The 17,428-nt window shown below is 39.2% G+C and overlaps 1 long non-coding RNA gene across 1 annotated transcript; it reads right to left on the bottom strand.

Moving 5' to 3' along the window:
- Positions 1 to 649: 649 nt before the first annotated feature.
- LOC121162513 lies at positions 650 to 17,120 on the bottom strand. The gene is made up of 3 exons (XR_005884805.1): positions 17,110 to 17,120; positions 13,931 to 13,941; positions 650 to 727 (listed from the first exon to the last, which is right to left on the bottom strand). It is a non-coding gene; the product is annotated as an uncharacterized LOC121162513 (long non-coding RNA).
- Positions 17,121 to 17,428: the final 308 nt, after the last annotated feature.

The following is a 17,428-nucleotide window of genomic DNA, read 5'->3' as shown; positions in this document are numbered from 1 at the left end:
AAGTACCCTCTTACTTTATACATGTAAATGTACACACACATGCACGAATGGTTTGTTAAATCTAGATCTAAAGGAACATTTTCCTAGCACCTTGCAGAACAGTTTAGAGTTCAGCCCTTACCATTAGAATCTCTGAAAATTGTTCCAACAATGATATGATCCACCATGAAGGACATCTGCAAAAACAGTCAGTCACTAGGGCTTATGAAAAATGCCACGTGTTCCTGCCAGTCTTTCAAACTACTTGTCCATGAGTTACAGAGATATGGGTCAACAGCTGCAAGTGTCACAGTGTATTCCACGGGCACCATAACTCACTCAAGTGTTAATGTTTTCACAGAGACAACTCCAACCTCCCTAAAACCTGTTGAAAACAAACCTGTACTCTACATGAGAAGTGCCAACTCTTGGCCAGAATACCCCATTTTGAGGATTGTTGCCAAACTCCATCAGGTCTCTTTGCTTGTCTTTTGCATTTTGTTCACATTTCTCGCCTTCATTCTTTAAAGGAAAGTATCATTTGAATTTCCCTTCCTTGCTCCACTGGATCTAGTTTCTGACTTCAAATGTTACACTCTGGCATGGCTACCATATTGGATAGTGCTGATTAAACTATTCAAAAGAAGTACACTTAAATAAGAGACTGATAGAATTAAGATTCCTTACGAAGAACTACACCACTGTAGTAAAATGGGGAAAATTGGTCAGGAGGTGGGAGTTCGGGGATCTATACGAAATTGTACCACATAATTCAAACTTCAAAATAAAAAAATATTAAAAATAAGTACAGTGAGTGATATTTAATATAACAGCAACTGTTAGCATCTAAGAATACTCAAGAGAGCATTAGGATTAATCAGGATTAACTAGTACAATAGTGGTTCACAACAGAGTTGGCACACAATGATGAGGAAAAGATTGCTCTCAACTGTTTCACTATCATTTGAGAGGGTGCAGAAACATGAAATAAGAAGACATGGATAGAATAAAGGACATAAGAAGAGTGTGAGACGGCGGGCTTTGATTGATATAAGACTAGAGAAGAAAAATCGTACCACATTTTGAAAGCTATAGGGCGCATTCAGATTCTTAACCAGAGGATACTTTGGTCAGGTCTCCAATTTCAGAAGTTTTTTCCACCATCATTGAAGAAGGTTATGCTTAAGCACTAGTGCCAGAGGCAGGCTGGAAGCTCAGTGTTGGGACCTGTTTGGAAAATAAACTGTGTTGAAATTAAAAAAAAAAAAAAGAGCTAGTGCCAGACAACAGGAAGTTACTGAAGGCAATCTGCTATGAAGAAATAAGCATAATAATTAAGGCAGAGGACACAGAAATAAAAGGGAATATTGCTACATAATATATCAAGGAAGCCAAGTCCACTAGATTGCTACTGAGTTTAGCAAGAAAAAAAAATGCAAGCTTCTGGGTTTTTTAGTCAAACATATGAATAACTGAAGAGGGGCAGAATTCAGTAATAGATATAACGAGTGTACATGAGACATGCAAATATTATGTCCAGTAGGCATGTGTATTTACAATTTTTTAAACAGGAAAGTGAGAGTAAATAGTAACAAGAAAAGTTTAAATTAATTGATGCTTACTTAATTGCCTTTTCCCCCAAGTTCTACGTTTTTTAAAAGGATTTATTTATTTTTAGTGCAAAGTCAGACATACAGAGAGGAAGACAGAGAGGAAGACCTTTTGTGCAATGATTCACTCCCCAAGCTGCTGCAATAGCCAGAGCTGAACCGATCCAAAGCCAGGAACCAGGAACTTCTTCCAGGTCTCCCATGTGAGTGCAGGGTCCCAAGGCTTTGGGCCTTCCTCAACTGCTTTTCCAGACCACAAATAGGGAGCTGGATGGGAAGTGAGACTGCCAGGGTTAGAACGGGTGCCCAAATAAGATCCTGGCACATTCAAGGAGAAGACTTGAGCCACTAGGTCACCACACCGGGCCCCAAATTCTAATTTTTAAAGCACAGTTTAGAATCCTAAGCAAAAGGAAGAATACTTTCATGGACAGTTATTTTTCATCAGTACAAGCATAACTTAGAAAACACATAGCACAATACCAGATCTCTCTCATCCTATTCCACATCACCTCAAAGGCAAATGTTTCTTGGATCCCCAGAATATGAGTGGATGAGTCAGTGCGACCTGGTACAAAAACTGACCATACCACACTAACCATGTCATGATTCTCTACACGTAAAACACATGACTCCTCATTATAAAACAAAACATACTGCCTAATGCAAATGTTTTCTTTCACCCTCAAAAACCTGATAAAGCCAATGAAAGAGACAGTTTTGTTTGCTTTCATATTGATGATGATGACACTAATATATTCAATACTTTTCCGTGGTCATATTTAGTCATTGGTAAGTCAGAGTAAGTATTTTGACTCTTAATCCTGTTTATTTTTTTTTCCAAGATAACACAGACATTCTCCCGGAATGGCACATTTAAGGAGGATCTGAAATCTATTCCCCATAACGGCTTTACTGTAAGAGCCATTTAAGCTGCTCAGTAATCCTCCCAGACTTGTCCATGAAACCTCAGCTGGAAACATTAGAACTTGGACTCTACCTTTGACATTTGTTTTAACCCCTTTGATGGTTAGTGATATGAAGGAAATATAGTCCCACCATCTAGTGTTTCAAAACCAAACACTGAAGAGTGACCCACAAAAGGTGTCCAGTACCTGCTCAGCTCTGCGGGCTCATTAAACACTGACCCCTGTTTTCTGTTCATCTTCTTGTGAATAATTGACTGCTTTTATAAGCATTTCCATAACTGTTATTTTACTTGTTCTATGAAGATACCCCTAGATTTCAATCTATGTTGGACCACCTACTGAGACCCTGCTCTTATTTGTACCAAATGATAGCATCATAAATTACAGTCTGAAAAAGCTAATATTTCAGAACCCATAATTCTTCATCGAGTTCTCTATTGTGCTACACAAATTGCCACATGGTGTAGATTTTTGGAAATTGAAATATTACACACACACACATATATATTCTTCCATTTAATGTATTACTTTTGAGTCTTGCAGTATGTCAAGTATATAATAAGCAGAATTGACAGGAATATTTTCTAGTGTGAAGAATTAGGACATGATTCTTTTATAAAAGGAAGAAAGGACACTAATTTAAATTTCAGCAGAAAGAGCAACATATAAGGCGACAAGCTGAAATGTTTTATCCTTATCTACAAAAAAATCCCAAGTTGTAAAGATCAAAATTACTTCCTCTCCGTCTAGATGCTTCAGTAGTAGCATTATTATATATAATTATTTGCCTAAGCGTTGTCATGTTGCACCATCACTAGTTTTGCCTTAGAGATTTCTAAGTAGATGTTCCCCAAAAGAAACACAAAGAAAACCAGAAAAACTGCCTGGTGTTGTCATCTCTTTGAATAAATGCAGTTTCATTAGGCTTCTAGCGTGTTCTTCCCTCTGGACAGGGGTCACATGATGCTCCCATACTTCTCAGATCTCATTTCCTCCCACATCCTCCATCTACACTCAGCTCTTCTCAGATCACTGACCACACTGCACTCACTGGGTCCTTCAGGGTTTCTTCAGGATACCTTCTTCCGCTCACCCCCTCACCACCACTCCCTTTGAACTGCTACTGCAATTATTATTATTTTTTTAACATCACTCTCTTCATTTCCTGTGCAGGGCTCATCATAAGTGTTATTTCTGCCCCTCTTGCCATCTACCTCTAGGTTGCACTCTGCTGTGTCGGCTGTCACATAGAAACTGTGACTAGAACTATGCCTGGTATATCAGTATGGCAGGAATTTCTACTCGAATTTTCAGTTGCTGCCTTTTACAACTTATCTGTCCTCCATATTCTAAATGCAAACATTCTTCTACAACCAGGGGAAACCTCATTACCAGAGATTGTTCACTAGGAGAAGGATAACAGAACTTGAAAGAAAAATTAAAACCCATTCTTCCAATGCTCATCCTTTTAATGAATGTCTAAATCTAAAATATGTTCTTCTATTTGGGGAACAAATAATTGTGTAGTGATAACTTTTCAAATACATTATCAGAATGGAAAATGAGACCTAAAACTATCAGGGTGACACAAATTAAAAGTTAAAATCACATAATTTGTGGGATTCTAGAAAGATCTTGTCTCATTGGTGGAATGAAATGTCATTAATATCTGTTCCACTTCTCTCTATCCCCCAGATTACTTACTCTTTAAGCAAGAGGAAAGAAATTCTACAAGATACGATTTTAACTCAGAGGAAGTAATTTAACTTTACACAATTTTAATAAAATCAATTCTGTTTGGTTTCCCTTCATGATAGACAATAGCCTGAGTTTCTCTTTTAAAAAAAAAAATTCTTATATTCTAGAAATCATTTGCAAGCCATCAGTAGCTTACGTTTCTTCATCTCCACTTTTTAAAAAATCCCATTTCATAAGTATAACTGTTTCTTGTAATGGAAAAGACATGCTCAAAGCACTTCATGAAAGCCGAAGTGTGCCAGGATACTGACTCAGCAATTCCAGAAAGTGGCTAAGACCAAACAATCTCACCAGTTTAGACTTCTTGTGAACTGATAGGCCAAGGCTCTTTCTAGCCATTTCCTCCAACTTCCCCATCCAAGCTGCTTCCCTAGATAGTTCTAGGTTATGTTCAGAGAGTAATCTCAAATCGTTACTCCAAAGCAAGGGTTGACAAAGTGAAGGGCCAGAAGATGAATCCTTCCAGAGGTGGTGAGTTACACAGGCTCGGTCCCAGCCCCATCACTCTGTTGCATTGGGGACCATTCCATAGGTAGTGAACATGAGCAGGCATGTTCTCAATCAGTTCAGGCTACTAGAGTGCAGCTCCGTCGCCTGGATGGTTTATGTGCAAAAGATTAATTTCTCCTCACGGTGCAACCTGGGAAGTGGGTGGTGAGAAGGAGGAGGGGTTTTCTGAGCTACAAACTGCTGTCTTCTCAATTGGCAGAATGAACACTGAGCTACCTGCAGTCTCTTGTATAGGGGTACCAATCCTATTCATCAGGGCTCCATCCTCATGATCTAATTACCTCCCAAAGGCCCCAGCTTAGGATTTCAAACATATGAATTTCAAGAGGGACACAAATATTCAGTCCATTGCAGTATGTTAACATAAAAGTTAATTTACAAAATCAGGCTAGGGGTCAGATGTGTGTGACAGAATATAGTTTGCCCAACCCCTGTATTAGATGATTACTGCCTAGGTGGATTTGTAATGGAGAATAGGCCATAGTATAGAAATCAGTCAGCAAACACTTATTAAACACCTACCAAATGCCAAGATTTCCAGACAGTGTTGTTAGTAAGCATTTGGTAAGTGAGAAAACTGAAACCAGCTAGTAAGTGGGGAGGCCAGACCATGTACCCACACTCTTGATGCAGGTTCAGCACTCCAAGATTGACGCCAGGCCAAAAACAATTTGTTTTTGACTCTTGCTTTGCCTGTTTACTAACTATGTGCTTCATGAAGAATTGTTAGGAGTCTTTTTATTGTCTCAGGACTAAGAAAAACCACAATTAGTGCTTAAAACAGTACCTTGGGCTCAATGCATATAGTTAGCTTCAAGAAAAAACTTCTAAACATATAGGGTTCAAGACAGTTTTTTCAAGCTCCAAAAATACGAGAATCAATCCTGCTAATTTTTTAATGATTTCAAAGAGTTTAACAAGACATGCTTCTGCAATGTGTACCATATTTAACATATATTTTCCCCAAACAAGTTAGCTTAACATTGCTCATTAACTATTTGGCAAACAAATATTAACAACGATTTTTTTTGTTCTTTCTCTTTATTTAAAGAATTTATAGAGAATTCAAGGTAGGCTGATATAGTTACTATCACTTGTAATTCTTTATCTGTATTAATCATAATTGTCTTGACACTGCAACCAAAACAAAATAATGCATAATACTACAGATAAAAAGCAGATATGATTCTCCTATATGTTTGTGTTAATCAGAGAAATGTCAAGATTCTCATCGTCTGATTTTCTATTAAGTATTGTTATTAAAAAGTATATTTAGAAAATGACTCTTTTTTTTATATTGAAGACTCAAGTAAGCTTCCACTTGGAGCTAAAAAATAAAATAAAAAAGACATTGTCTAAATGAAAGCGTTTATAAAAAAAGACGTCCAAATGAAAGCATTTAGCACTGTTTGATTCAAGAAGATCTTTGATTTTCTCTTTCATTTCTTCAGCAATACATTGGTGACTAATGTGCTTGTAAATTTGCTCTAGGACCTCTCAGAACTGGGCCCACATTCTGTTCCCAAGAATTCAGTTTCTCCATAACAGAGGCTTTATCTAAACCGTGCCCCTAGGTGCTCTGCTCTGGTCTTGTCTCCTTGTCCACAATCCCATTTTCAGAACCATGCTCATCGCTGCTTTATGCCTTTGCCAGTGGCCTTTTCGCTGAGTATCATTTCCCTCATGATATCTGTACATAAGCCAACCTCCATTTCATGATGATCGTGTCCCTAATCATTTCAGTACTTTAGAATGTTCATAGCACAAGACAAAACTCTAGGAAAACTGTAAACATAAAAGATACTCAACTTGCACCCACATTTCCACATCTTTCCACAATTTAGACACCCACTAGAGCAAATGTTTCATAAAAAGACTCATTGATTTCATTGTTACAATCATCCTAAAATGTTAAAAACAAAAAGAACCATATTTCTGAGTCTTGTCCAATCTCTGATTTGTGCTCACCTTAGGATAAACTTCAATCATGGTTTTGATAAAAGTGATGCCAAAATTAAAATTGTGCAGCTTGTTTTTCCTTTTTGCTGCCATTGTTTTAGGTGTTTATTAAGTCAAGTCAGCCAATGAAGCATGTATAAACCCAAGAATAAATGGGAGCAGATGGCAATTGGCTGCCTGCTGATTGGTTAAACAAAACCAGCCTTGGCTGGTCTACCTTCTCTCACATGTGAAGATCACTATCGATTTTCTTGATTACCACCTGACAGAGCTATAAAGTCTAATGGCATTTTAAAGGCTTTAAATGAACAGGATGTAATGCTGTTTAAAATTTCTGAATAGCGAAAAACTAAATGCATCCAAGACTCTTCTGGGTAAACTTCAGTCAGTTTCCAACTCTCATGTATTTAATAAAAGAACAACTACAATGTGAGTGCAAACAAATTTTGTTTGTACATAAAACAATGAAAAGAGAGGCAATGTGGGTTGTTAATAACAGAAGACATCCTGCACCTGTTCCAGAAGATGAATTTTGTCTTGAAGCCAACACATAAGTCAAATTCCTTCAAAACGGGCAGAGCCAAGACTGGTTCTAGCTGCAAGCCCACAGGGAGGATGAAAGGCTAAGAAAAAAGACCCACTACTGGCATCAAATCTCACCCACACTGAACTTGATGTCAGGGATATTGGAAAACAAGAACTTGGTTGACTTGGTTGCTGTATGTTGTTCTTTGAACTCAGAGGTAATCGGGGGACTGTTATTTCAGATTCTGGCTGATCTAATTTTTGATTGAAAATGAACTAAATGTAAGATAATTGGTTAGGCTGTATTTTAAAAAATCAGTATTCCTCTTGAAATTGCTCAGTCTTAACTTATTTTTCTGTTCTCTTTATTAGTAGCTCAGCTAGGTTTTTTCTGTTTTCCAGATTTCTTTGTTAATGACTTAAACTGGACTCATGTTTGCAAAAGGCACAAGAAAAAATGTTAAGGCCCTAAATCACATAAAACTGTGCCCTAAAGAAGCAATTTTGGGGGTGAATTGGGACAGAGCTCTTTGAACATTTAAAGTTTTCCTTAAACTTCTAAATGAAAATGGCTCTTGGTGTTGTACATTAGTTATTTAAGCTTATAGAGCCCACTGACGTACTCTTGCAGCATGGAAAGCATTGTTCAATACCCAGGAAAGGGGGCTGGGTGGGAGTGGGAAGACCTTGCTTCCAACTCAGTGCATCCCTGTGGAATGTGGATAAGGGCTTTTACCCCATCCAGCCTCTCATTTGGGGTAAACAGAAAAGACAGAATAAGAGTTTGAACTGAACTGAATGAGTGGGTGATGAGTAAGAGCTAAGACAAAGTGACCATGAGCTGGTTGTCCTCTACTGCCTGCTTCAATGAAAAAGGTTACATTCTCTTTCTTGGAATGCTAGGTAAAATAACATATCAACTAGTGTCCTAGAATTTGTGCAACTTGAAAGGAACTTTCAAACAAACAAATAAATAAACCCCATTTATTTATTCATTTGGAAGAAAGAGGCTTGAGAAAAAGATCTCCTTCCACTGGTTTGCTCAGATGGTGGCAACAGGACCTGTCTTATAAAAGTTTATTTGGGAGTATGCATCTTTACTCTCAGATGAAATGAGACTTTCCAATGAAACTGTTAAATATATGTTGACAATGTGATACTAGATTTTTTTTATCATTGTCTATAACTACTATGCTATGATACACTTAAATAGCAGAATGTTGGACTTGATGACAATTGCCAAGGGACTATACAATTGTAATAATATGGAGGAAAATAGTTGGGGGTGATGGGGAGCGAGGAACAGAAGGTTTAGGGCAGAATCCATATATTGACAAACCTGTATCATGAAAAATAATAGTCACAATAAAAAATTAAATTATATTTGTGATAATTATGCGGCTGGTACAGTGGCTCAACAAGCTAATCCTTTACTTTCCAGCTTAGGTGTTGTTCGTGTCACTGCTGGTCCTCTTCCAATCCAGCTCTCTGGTTATGACATGGGAACGTTTCAGAAGATAGTTCAAGTCCTTGGACCCCTGCACTCACACGGACAAGCACCTTGTTCCTGATTTTGGATCAGCTCAGCTCTGGGTGTAGAAGCCATTTTGGGAACCAGCAGATGGACAATTTTTCTCTCCCTCTCTCTCTTTTCCTGTCTTTCAAATAAATACATCTCAAAACAAAAGAATACTTTTAGCGTCTCTTGAAGAACCTGAGAATCTCTCAGCAGGAGTCTTACTCTCAACTTTAAATCTACATTAGACATTTTTATGTAACATTCCTTTCACTAACTTGTATGATGTAAATACAGACTACCCTAAACATTTATCTAGTTTCCGTCAACTTCATATGCTTTTCCTTTCAAAATTATTGACTTTCCTCAACAATGCTTTTCATTTCAACAGCAGTACTTGCACTACCAATCATTTCTGAATTGTTTCCTTTTTGGTCAGCTTTCATTCCTCATATTATAATTCCTAGAATATAAACATTAAGCAAGCAGGAATCTGGTCTGTCGTGCTTATGCCTAACACGGTAGTTAGTACATGGTAAGCGCTCAATGCATGTTTTGGAAATGGGTAAATGGATAGAACCATCCCTGCATGGCAAAGGCAGCAACATGCATATGCCAGAAGGGAAGACACTCTTGGCCATTCGCAGCATTGCCGTAATCCCCACACTCATATTACCCAGAACTGAATTCATCTGCTGTGCCTTTCTATACAGCCCACTTCTGCATCGATGGCCCCACTTGTCCTATCAGCTATTTTCATGTATTATACAATATCCCCTAAAATTTGAGGGCAAAAGAAAACTTCTGCTCCTAAAAATAATGTGAAAACTCCAAGACCTTTCAAATCCCTGCTAACAATCAGTAAATTCATGCTCCACAGCTCTGCAGATCTGTAAGTGAGAAATCCAAGTCGTGTGTGTGCAACTTTCCTTCATCACTTCCTTTAAACACCTTTGTTCTTCTTTAACTTGGTCCCCACAGGAACAGATCCAGTGAGGCCTTTAGGAAGGCTGTTCGTTCCCACCTGCCTCCTCAACCCAGCCAACAATCCCAGCTCCACCACTCATTCTTGATTATGTAGAACTGTTCCAGTCCTGAGTGACAATATCTGCAGACAGCTGTTGGGCTCCACAAACATGTTGGGGAATCCGGTAGAGGGTGAGGTGACTGGCTACATTTTCCTATTCCTTTTTACTGAAAGAAGCAGCTGCAATCTTCCCATGTAAGTGAAGTAAACAAAAGCTGACAATGCCCAGCACCATCCGGCAGTAAGCATTCAAATGGCCTTTCCCCACCGGGTCTCCCTAGCCCAGCCTCAGTTTCAGTTCTCCAACAGTACAGAGAAAAAGCATGTTCTTTGCATAATCTGTCTGCTCCTAAGAACAGAGCCCTAAATAAGGAATGCAGTCCTAATAACATGAGTGCAATCCATGGCGCTCCCTGACTCCTTCAGCATTCCCATGACTTGATATCACACCTAGTATTGTTCAATAATACCAAACTCTGTGTACACCAGGCAAAACACACTGTTGACTCCAAGGCTACTGAATCTGACTGAGTATCTGTGCTTGGGGGAGGACTGGGAATATGGAGTTGTTTAAGGGAGATTCAGATTGCCTCAGGAGAAGATCAAGGGATGCCTCTCTCATATTCAGCCATTACTGGTCTTTCCTTGTTTTCTCTACTCTTTTATCTGCATATATAGAAGATAAGAGTATTCATTTATTTCTGTTTCCACCCCAGTCCCTTTTAACTGCCATCTGAAACCATCTTTGATTGCATGGTTGTGGATCCAAGTGACAATCAAAATGAAGAAGTTTGGGAGAGAAGAAGCCTTTTTAAGGCTTATTTCTTCATGTGGAATGTGGCACTCAATAAACTGCAAGAAATAAAACCTGGGAGCTGGCACCATACTAACGTCACAGAAATATGTTAGGTTAGGACACTGTTTTCTGAGCCTAGTGGAATTAAACATTTCTTTCTTAAAGGGAATATGGTGTTTGATGTTTAAATAGTTAATATTTTTAATCATCTGTGCCCATTTTGAAATTCGGATTATTTGTGTCTGTCTGTGTGTGGTTTAAGAAAGATTTGCTGACCAGTAAATACCCTAAAAAGTGTTTTTTTTTTTTAAAAAAAAAGATCATTTTGAGCCCTGATCTTCATGAATTAAGTGTCTCAATATACCTGTACTCGCTTGATCTCTAATCAAAAATGCTCACAGATGGGAAAGGCATAAAGAAGGAATTTGTCTACAGGATTCTTTGATCTCAGTGTGCCTAACAACTCCCAATTTGGTTACTGCTCTCTTTTTCTTTTTTCATTTTCTTTTTTAACAAATCCATTGCTATGCTAAGAAGTATTGATTTACTGGAGTTAGACATGTCAAGTGAGAGGAAGTGATCAATGGACTACTTCTTCAAAACATTGATTTCCCCTGATGGAATTTGCTGATACTTAGACCTTCAACAGGCTGGTCTAGCTGTTAGATAGGAAGAAGGAAAATTTGAGACGTTTCCTATTTTTATTTCTATCAACACAATCTCATTAAGGAATATTGTTTTCTGGGTTTTGTTCTCTATCTCCTACACTATGATCACCTTTTGTTACTGCTGCTGTGTGCGCCATAAGTAACAGGAGCTGGGCTTTCCTCAAAGTCTGGGTTTTAAATTCAGTTCCTATCAATTAAGTGACGTGCATATGACCAATCATAATTCACCATCGGTGATGTCTGGAAACCTTCTTAGCCAAGGCAAATGAAGGCTTCCAAGGGCCCGTGCTTCTGGTCCCTTGCTGCATCCTGGCAGCCATCTCCCTAAAGCAGAGGTCTCTAAAACTTAACTGTCAGATCATTTTCTGAAGTTTGGAATTGATTAAAGAAGCCCTTCTCAATTCCAGAGGGAAGGGGGAAGAAAGCTACTTTGAGTTAACGACTTCTATAATCACTAAAATTCAATTCTTAAGAAGAATCACAGGGGCCCCCGGGACAGTAGCTTAATGGCTAAAGTCTTCACCTTGCAGGAGCCGGCATTCCATATGGGCACCAGTTCGTGACACAGCTGCTCAAATTCTCTACTTCCCTTCCAGCTCCCTGCTTGTGCCTGGGAAAGCAGTAGGGGATGGCCCAAAAGCCTTGGGACCCTGCACAGTGTGGGAGATCCAGAGGACACTATGGCTCCTGTCTTCAGACCAGTTCAACTCCAGCCATTGCAGCTGCCTGGAGAATGAATCATGGAAGATCTTTCTCTCTGCCTCTCCTTCTCTCTGTAAATCTGCCTTTCCATTGAAAAAAAAAAACAAATCTAGAATAATAAGAAGGAGAAGAAGGAGGAGGAGAACTAGAAGAAGAAGAGGAGGTGGAAAAAGGAAGAAGAATCACAGGTCTCAGAATAGGGTGACGCAAGCAGAGTTTACAACCAAAGCATAACTTATGACAAGACAGTTTCACCTGATGGGGATCCCCAAGAGGGTCTCTACAGCAGAGCTGATGCAGGACTTTAGGGCTTGCACAAGACCAGTACCCTAGGGCACTGTTGTTAACCATCTTTTAGAGGAATGGCTCCCTGGCATTCCTTTTAATATAATTCTACAAGGCAACAATGACATTCATTTTTTTCAGATTAGGAAACTTACAATAAAAGTTTTGTGTGGAGGAAAGGAGAAGAATCAAAATCAAGATCCAGGAATTCATTGCAGATATTTCACATGCATGGCAGAAACCTGATTACTTCAACCATCACCAACATCTCTTAGGGTCAGAATAGCAAAAACCTGGAATCAGGGGCTGAAAACACACAGAGAACTCAGATATCAAACCCAGGCACTCTGATGTATATGGCATCCCAGGGTCACACAACTTATTAGGTATCATTAGCAAAAAATACAGTAGAGACAATATGACAGAGCACTTTTGCCAAGGAGTCCTCCAGACTCCAGGCTTCCACAGTTAAAGGCCTCTGTGATAGGTGAGTGGATCTGGAGACGTAAATTCATTCCTTGCTATGTCTAGGTCATGATTTATGTGTGTTCTTCTGAGTGTCAGCTTCATTTTATGTATTGAAGTCTCATTTGAAGGACCATTGCCTTAGTCCATGTGTTAATTTGTAGGGAAAAGTTTATGCGTTTGAGGAATTTAATTTATTGCTGCATTTTATCAAGGAAACAAAAGCCAGATGTTTTTGGACATTTGTTATTTGCTTTAAAGAAGATCTTAGGTTAAGATGAAAGAAATATATTTGCTGGATATGGCTGCCTCTACTGGAGAGTATAAAACCTTCCACGTCCTACAGCTCATTCTACTTAAAACTTTAAGACAGACTCACAAATAAAATGTCCTTTTATTTATAGATGGCAAGGTGCACTCCATCATATTACCAGAGCTCTCTTGTTTAATTTCAATTCAGAGCTCAGGGCCCCCAGAGGGGTAGGGCTCCTGAGCGGACACACGTTCGAGGAAAGTTCATGGCTAGGTCCTCAGAGAGGCCAGCCTTCGGATTGTGTTTCAGGCAGCAACACTCTGGTAACAGAAGCCAGCAGCAGCATCCCTCTGTGTGTGTGTGTCTCCTGCCACACCCTTCTGTCTGGCATCTCCACACCCTCGTCTTCACCCTCCCTTACACGACCTTCCCAGCAGAATGTGCTGTCCTTCCAAATATGACCCTAATTCCTGCGACAGCTGGCAGCAACAACAAAACAGGCTGAGCTCATGTGAAGGGATATTAGCAGTGAGTCTTTATAGTTCTCTCTCTTTCTCTCCCTCTTAGCAAAAGGTGTTTGGAAAATTCATCTAAAAACTGTTTTGAAATTTTCATAAAAAACAATTGAAGGATTTCTTAGAGAGTTTCCTTGTAGTGGGTCTTTGAGAGTCTCCGTTTATTATTTCCCCATCATCCTGTGCTGAATTTGGAGAGGATCAGAGCATCATTGTTGGGAGACAGGTCTCACACCTTGGCGATTCCGATGAGTGGCGCTGCTGAGTTCCACGGAAGGCCCCAGGGAGAGCTGCATGTCATAGCTGTTAGATTAAACTGCCTTACAGAGCCAGGCTTTCTCCATTTCTTCTCCTTGAGATTGTCTCTACTCTGTGAGGCAAAAAGGGGATTTTATCCATTCCAGGACCTCAAAATCTGTGGCTCAATACAAACGAGACCCATTCCTTGCCATCTTCACGGTTTTATCATGAGTAAACTCGGGGGCGAGGGCGGGGGGGGGGAGGGGAGGAAGCTGAGTTAAACAGTGGGAACAGCTCATTTCAAACTAATGTCACTGTCTTTCTCCCCACTCTGTCATTTAGCAGTTAGATCGTGGGAATCTCAAATGCATAGTATTGTATTGTCAGCAAGGAATATAACAAACTCTGGTAATGGAAATTGGTTAAAATTCCAGTCACTGTGGAAAAAAGTGGATAATGCTAGCTGTAGAACTCACTCAGGCACAGCACAAGAATGGAGATACCAATCTAGGAAAGCCAGTTGACACACTGATATCAATGTCAGCCAAATCCAATACAAAGAATTCCATAATATTAAGTATATTAAGTGTACACATATATAAAGTATGTATTTAGGTTTTAAAATCCAATAACATAACTTTGGGAGAGGAGAAGCCAAGTTTAATACTAGTGAAAAATAGTTTTATTTTATTGTGTACCTTCCATGTGATGTCACTTCCAAAATATTCCAAGTAATCTGTATTAATAATAAAAACAACCTATCATTTTTTCCATGCCTAGTTTTACTAAAAAAACATTTATAAGATACAAACATTTCCATCTTACCGATAATAAAATTGAGAAAGGTGAGTATCCAAGGCTAGGTCAAAAGAGTTAGCAAACAGAGCCTAGACTTTAGCCGAGGTTACCTAGCTTCTATGTCCTTTTGCCTTGCTTCACTAATGTATGAAACAGTCTAAGAACACTGCATTGATTGTTGAGATCACATGTGAAGGATGTCACTCACCACAAGAAGCCAAAATTGAGTCCAGACACTAAGGAATGTCTAGGAAACATATCTGAAAATGGACAGGTTAGGAGAGAATCTGGTAGCCAAGTAGAAACGACACAACTGAGGTGGAGGGCGTCAGGAACATGCATGGAAAATGCTCACTGTCCTCAAATTTCATCTAAACAAGACGCTTTGAAGCTTCATTATACTGAATGTGAACAAGAGGGCATTTCAAAAGCTAATGAAAATGTTTTTCTGATGTCAAAAATTTTTGAAATCCATGCATATAAGAGGGTCTTCCAACAATTCATTGAAAATTGTATATGTTGAAATCCACATTTCATATATTTCAAAAAATTCTTACACCAACATAAACTTTTAAGATTCTGTTCTCCACACACTTTTGCAAAAGCTCTAGTAGAAAAGGTGGTATGATTGGAGACTGCATAATCTGGGAGTGGGTGTGGCCTAGTTGGGAAATAGTGGGTACCTCCCTCAGAGTTACCACCCTCACTGGACAACACGAAAACCAGGATAGGGGCAGGGGTGGCTAGACAGAGAGGCACCTTCTAGCAGGTGTATGGGCTAGATAATAGGTTGGTTGGGTTGAACTAGGCTTCAATGTCCATTGACGTGTGTGAGAGCTAAATGGGATGTGGGACAGACTGGACAAGCCTGCAGTACATACTGGCAAGCATGGGAACCAGGGTAGGGGGCAGAATTGGTAGGTGTTTTGGGGAGTCGCCCCAACTAGGCTGCAGCTCCAACTGGTTTGCCGAGTATGAAGTAGGTAGGATCGAGCTGGACTACAACACCCGTTGGTTCACGAGGAAGACAGGGCTGGAAAACGAACGGACTCAGCAATCGCAACAACCAGCATGTGCATAAGCTGATTGGTGTGATGAACGGTGTTGGCATATGTACTAGCAAACTCACGCAAGAATCAGATCTGAGATCATCTCAGATGAAGTTTCTTTGGATAGCCCTCCAACTGAACTGCTGATCTTGGAACCCCAACCATCAAGAGATTGTCAGCCAGTGGACTCTGAATAGGTTTCATTACAGTTGGGACGGTGAGATTGGCAGCAATCCAGAACTGATGAACTATCAAAACTGTTCGAGCAGGACCCTTGGAGTGTGCCTCAGGTAGGGGATCAGGGATGGGTGGGAGGCTGGGTGGGGCTTTTCCCTTTGTTACTCCCCTAACCCCAGATACAGGGCAAAATGATTATATTAGCGTGGAAACAATATTACCCACTTTCACCCTGTAGCCCTTGACCCTTTGTACCCTAATCAACTAAGATTATTAAAATTAAAATAATAAAATTAATTTTAAAAAAAGAATGTACAAAAGACAAAAAAAAAAAGGAGGTGGTATGGATGCTGGGACTACCTTTGGATACTGAAGACCTAGGGTCAATGGTGAGTGACAGGTGAAGGGATTTTAATTCCAAATGAATTTCCCAATAAAGAAAAGGGCTTCTAGGTCAAGGGAAGGGAAGGCTCCAAAAATTATCATTTTCAGTTACCAGGAGCATGCAAGCAGTTGCAGACTTTCCTATGGCTGTTACTGAGTGGAATTCTGGCTGGTGGGTCATTTGGTCTATTCAAAGGATTCTAAGATTATGGGTGAGCTTCATAAACACTTTAAATGCCTATTATATGTGAACTGACATGTCGATTTTTCCAGTGAAGATGACAGATGTATTTCTTCAAGTCATCAAGAAAATTCTATAAAATCTACCCAATAAATCATATCTTTCCAAATTTTACAACACTGTTGTATAAAAACAAGCTGCAACTGTCACACACACACACTCACACACACACACACACACACACGCACACACACACACACACAAGCATCCAATAGCATTGGATTGAGTTAGTGTTGGGGAGAAACAATAGAAGAAAACATCAAGGTTTTGAGCCTAGTTAGTAACAAACAGTTTAGAACCAACAAAGACTGTTGAGTGAGTCTCTCTCTCTCTCTCTCTCTCTCTCTCTCTCTCTCTCTCTCTCTCTCTCATTCTCATTCTCTGCTTCCCCTCTCTCTCTCCCTCTTTAAAACCCCAACTTTCAAATTAATAAACCTTAAAAAAAAGTTGATAAAATTCAGAGATTTTAAAAATGAGGAGGAGGGTTTAGTAAAGGATATCTAAATAAAAGGAAATGAACAAACTGAAGTCTATCCAGGGTTTCAGTACTGAGTATATTGAATGTGTGATCCAAATATTCCTTTACATCACAACACAAAAATACTGAAATGTAGGGATATTTTCTAATAACTTTCAATCTTATATAATAAAATGCAACTTGAAATCTAGAACTATACAATGTTATTATTCTAACTAGCCCAGAAATTACCTACTTGACTATACTATATGGAAAATCTGTCACTGAGTGGGAGTTTGGGGGGAGTCCCAGTATACACGTACTTGTACCACAAAATTCGAAAATTCAAAATAAAATTTTAACAAAAATAAAGGAATTGCTTATTTTACCCTCTTAGTGTTACAACTGATGTTATCACACCATGGTGAGATAAACAGACATATAGTCTTATGATAACTGTTACCCAGCCCAGGTCCCTATTCACAACTTTACAGAAAAAAAAAAAACCACAGATTTCTCAAATATCTAAATATGGACTAAAGATACCAACAATATTTTCCAAACATTAAGAAACAGAAAGAAACA

Source organism: Ochotona curzoniae, unplaced genomic scaffold, assembly GCF_017591425.1.
Source record: "Ochotona curzoniae isolate NIBS_2020 unplaced genomic scaffold, NIBS_Ocur_1.0 contig_1014, whole genome shotgun sequence".
Lineage (NCBI taxonomy): Eukaryota > Metazoa > Chordata > Mammalia > Lagomorpha > Ochotonidae > Ochotona > Ochotona curzoniae.
This window is presented reverse-complemented; position numbering and strand designations above follow the sequence as displayed.